The 5,234-nt window shown below is 27.1% G+C and overlaps 1 non-coding gene across 1 annotated transcript; it reads right to left on the bottom strand.

Moving 5' to 3' along the window:
• Positions 1-284: 284 nt before the first annotated feature.
• Positions 285-383, bottom strand: LOC121220670 (small nucleolar RNA snoR31). The gene has a single exon (XR_005917889.1). It is a non-coding gene; the product is annotated as a small nucleolar RNA snoR31 (small nucleolar RNA).
• Positions 384-5,234: the final 4,851 nt, after the last annotated feature.

Raw genomic sequence — 5,234 nt, 5'->3', positions numbered from 1 at the left:
AGGGCTCATATAAGGGACATTATGATTGATTAGGTCAGATTTCAGATATGAATAGTAAATGATACGATTTGATTATATTTGATGTGTAAACCCTGATAATCCTTCATAACCATGTTCCGGCGACGGATATGAGTTAGGGGTATTATAGGTGTCCTAAGTGTTTTTTTTCCCAATTCATCATTTGATGACTATCAAGACATTGTAAGCCTGTTAGATCCTTAATTAAGTTTGAAATAAAAAAATTACAAAAATTAATAAATTGAAATCTTTAAAATCATAGTTAAGCAGATTGAAAAGCAATGATTTGAACATCACTTGATAATTAATATCTCAAATCAAGAGTTGGATTATATATATAAAAAAAATTGCTTCATCATCATCCACTACCAAAAGTCTCACACCTAATTGTAATTTACTAAAAAGATAAAACTCGTAAACTAGATTACTTCATAACTGATTACGGGTTGGGTCAGGTTGATTGATGTAAAAGATCAAATTCATTTTTAGGCCTAGTTCGAAAATGGATTTAAAATTTTACCTAAACTCGGTTTGGATTAAAAATACTAAATTCTAAGCTCAGTCCAGATTAAAAATGCTAAATTTGAGCCCAATTCAGTCTACCCGCATTACTTTTTTTAGATTATTTTTTATATAAAAATAAATTTAAAAAATATAATACATCAAATATACTAAAAATATTAAAATAAATGTTTCCTAACAAGTTGAAAATACATTAAAAAGTCTTTATACTTAAATAATACTAACATTGTTGCAACTTAGTAAGCAAATACTTCTAAAATAGTAACAAAATTAACAATAAAATAAGAGTTATACAATAACGAAACAACAACAAAATAGCTTATTCGAGCTGGGTCAGGCTAAAAAAATCCTATCCGAGGCTCGGCCCATTTAGAAAACGAACCTTATTTTTTGTCCAAACCCATTCTTCAGGCCTATATTTTTGCACAAATTCTCCCACTTTTTGGACGGGCCTAAGATGGTAAAGAATAGATTACTTTTAAAATTTTATAACTTTTTTATAAAATAAATTTAAAAGGCTTAATTGATTTTTTAAAAATTTATTACTAAGAATTTTTTACCCTTGAGTGTTTCAAAAAAAATAATTTACTTCCAATAAAAGAGTAGGAATCAAATTGAATAAATATGTAAAGAATGAGAGCTAAATTTATTATTAAACCTTATATAAACATTAAATTTTAACAAATAAGTTATTTTACTCTGTCATCTAACAAACAAAGTTTAATTTACTTTTTCTTAATAAAAAGACAAAATGCAATCTAAAATATAACTATGAATCTAAAAAAAGTAATACTACCATGTTCTCCGCTTTTACGACTACAACTTAAGCAAAATAACTTGTACGGTATAATTGTGCATCAATATTTAGGGTCCATTTTTTTGCCAAAAAAATATTTTCTGTAGAATATTTTCATTATTTTACGGTGTTTGTTTGGTGGAAAATGAATTTTCAAAAGAAAACATTCTTCAAACACGAGTAGAAACCAATGCATTCTTAAGGAAAATGTCTTAACAATTTTCATCCCGTAAGACATTCTCCCTTCTCCTCTTCACTCTCATCATTGACTTAAATAATAGTTGTTCTCCATTCCTCGTCATCTTTGTTCGTCGGCCTCCGCATCTCCTCCTCATCTTTGTTCGTTGGTCTCACCTCCTCATCATCTTTGTTAGTCGACATTCACCCTTACCAAGTCTTTCTTTCTTATCTGCATTTCGAAGAAATCCTAAAAAACGAAAAACAATATTTCTAGTCCTATCAAGGTATATCACTGTCTTCTTCTTATCGAGGTTTTGCATTTAACTTATTTTTTCATAGAAACGTAAGTTATTTGCTTCATTCGAAATGGGTTTGTTTAATTTTAGGTGAATTTATTTTTTTTATTATAGTTTTTTTTATACTTTGGGCTAAACTGATATACATAAATCAATTAAAGTAAATTCTTGCCAATATATCTTATACAACTCCCTTCTTTCTATTTTTAGTGCTTTGGGTGGTGTTTGGGTCGGCTTGGTTGCTTCTATTATCTTTGTTCCAAGTCTATCTCTATTGGTGTACTAAAGTTTTGTATATTGAATAAGGTTTGTATTTTATTTTAGAACCTAAAGGGCTTAGGATCAAGTATAAAGAAAAAAGAGGTTAAGCAACTGGTTACTGAGTTGAAAGTACAATTTCTCATTATTCAAGAGTCCAAGATTGAAAATTGTGATGATTGGTTAATTAATTGTTTATGCCCCTTTGATAATTGAGAATTGATTGGTCAATCTTCAAATGAAAATTTTGGAGGTCTTATTGTTATTTGGGATTCTTTTATGTTATGTAAGGATTGGGTTCAATTTAGAAATTGTTTGATAAAATGCTTCATGATAAAAATAAATAGGCCTTCTAAATTATGATGTATCTAATGATTTTTTTTCTCGTGGGGTGTTTTAGGTAGTTTGTTTGAGTTGAAATGGTTTATATTAACAATGGAAAACAAAGATGACAAGGTGAATAATTCTTCGATTTAGTTATTACAAAGATAATAAGGTGATTTATATTAATGTTTGTTGGATACTGATATTGAAATTAACATGTTGGATATTGAAATTATTGACAATGTAAATTATTAATGTAGAATGATATAAATTATTTGATGACGACTTTCTTTGCAGTGTGTTTAATTATCTTGTGGGTTGTGAATCTGATGCCAAAGTTTTATTGGCTAAAAGTATGAAGCATAGAAAAATTTGGCTTAAAAAATATTTCTAAGGTTAAAGATATCAATGTATTAATGTGATATAGTACTAATTATGTATAGTACTAAATATGCATTGGAACAATATTGTAGTCATCATGTAGTGTATTACAAATTATACACCTAGATAATATTATTAATTTGTAGTACTAATTGTAGTTTGGAAGCTAACTTATTATTATTCGATTTTTTTGTTTTTTTATAACACAGTCTAGCCATCTATTCCTTTTAGTTGTTTTCAATTTATAACAGTTAATATTCTAGTTTAATAATTATGTACTGTTATATATTTGTATTTATTTATAAATAAATCTATTGCAATATATATAAAAAGAATATAAAATATAAAATTAATAGATATAAAATAAATTCAATTAAACAATGAAAAGATGGTTAATTCTCAAATGTATGTTTGTTTCATTTTAAAACTGTTTTAATGAAAAAAATTATTAAATCGGCCAAACAATGAAAAATATTTTTTACAAATTCATCCAAACACCAAAAAATATTAACTTTTTCTAAAAAAATAATTCATTTTCCAAAACTCATTTTTCCAAAGTCATTTTACATGTAAACAAATCAACTTAAATGAGATGGTAAAATTGATGTTATCAAAAACGAAAAAGGTAAATAATTTTGAAAAACATTATGTTAAATATTTATATATAAAATAAGATAATTAAAAAATATTAAAAAAAAAATTTATGTCAATAATGGATTACAAAGCACTTGTTTTCTGGAAAATGTGGGCATAAATTTCAAGTAAAATATAGAGGTAATGATTGCAATCACTTTATAAAAAAATGTGACCACTATCTTACTTTTTTTTAATTATTTATTCTTCGAATTATATTTGACTGAATATTTGTCGTCTGTTATAGGATTCGCATCTTACTTTTTCTTCTCGACCGGGTAAGCAAATCAGCTAATTAAACAACTTTTTTATTTTTGTTTTCCTGGAAATCACTGAATCCAAACAGTTGTCTTTTGACTCAAACAGTTCCTTTTTTTATTATTTGTTTGTGTCTAATTGTTTATGAATATGGGAAGTGAAACCTTGTGGGGGGTGGTGGATGGTGTAAGCGAAGGACAATTGGGACAAGTGGACGGGTGAGACTGACCACTCATTCAGGCACTCAGCGGCTTCATCATCTTTGTGCTTTTGCTTGGCTTGGCCCTAATCTTGGCATCCCAGATCCCAATCATCATTAAACGCTTTTGCCTTGGATTATTGACTGTCAAGGAAGAGCTCGACATTGATAGACCATTCATGCGCATGCCTCTTTTGCCTTCTACTTATGAACTGTCCATAATTTGCTACAGAGAATCTTATTCGTTCCTTTCCCATAATTGATGAAACCATTTTTTACGTTTGGGTTTTCTTTTACTACAACAATTCATGAAATTTATCTTTTGGATCCAGTGAAAATAATTAAATAAATGAAGAACTTGGCTTGTGAAATGAAGTTTCAGTTTCACCCCAATTTAATTCTAGATTTGGCATGAGGATGTCAGAGATTTTAAAAAAACAACAGCAATTTTCTTGATAGGAATGGATACACGTTTAAGTTTTAGCCTATTTCTTCTTGGTCAGCAATTTCGTCTAAAGAGGAAAAAGGAATTCATCTCCGCATTTCGATTTGTGACAACAAAATGTAGTTTGATAATGAAACTCTACTGCTGTGTTTGGTACCACCGATACAAAATGCTGGAAAATATTTACTTATTCTTACCAATTTGAAATGGGTAAAAAAAATATTTATATTTTTTGTCAATTCGGTTTTTATTTTTTTTAGTTAAATTTAGTCCTTAATTTTTTAAAAAGAACTAAATTTGACGATTAGCCTTTTGAAAAAAAGAGTCGAAATGATATTTTTAACGAAAATACTAATTAATATGTTAATCTTTTTCAACCTGCAATGCAATTCACATGTATTCCATGCTAATTTTTTTAAATTTCATGAAATTTTTATTTTTTTAAAATTTTAATTTTGATTTTTATATTTTTGAATTATTTGTTAATGTGACATATAAAACAAATGATGTTATATTAGTATGATGTGCATATAAATTGCTTTGCGAGTTGTCACGCTAATGGTATTAAAAATAATATTTCACTTAATATTTTTATTAAAAATATATTTTAAATTTTTTTAAAAAATAATGACCAAATTTAACTTAAAAAATAAAAATCAAATTAATAAAAAAAATGTAAACATTCAAAACTAAACAAATAATAAATTATGCAATAATAAGATCGGATAATGAAGTCCAAAGGTTAGAGGCTTTCGTGACATTGAAAAAAAAATCGTTTTATCATCTATGAATTAAGGGGGTAATCAAGTCAAGTTTAGTTAAAGCTCATATGGTAAGATTCTTGTATTCCGTTTGAATCTTAATTTTAAACTTTGTGTTTGATTATGATAGTTTACAGGATAAGAAATAATCTCAAATATAATC

Source organism: Gossypium hirsutum, chromosome D08 (assembly GCF_007990345.1).
Source record: "Gossypium hirsutum isolate 1008001.06 chromosome D08, Gossypium_hirsutum_v2.1, whole genome shotgun sequence".
In the NCBI taxonomy this organism is placed as follows: domain Eukaryota; kingdom Viridiplantae; phylum Streptophyta; class Magnoliopsida; order Malvales; family Malvaceae; genus Gossypium; species Gossypium hirsutum.
This window is presented reverse-complemented; position numbering and strand designations above follow the sequence as displayed.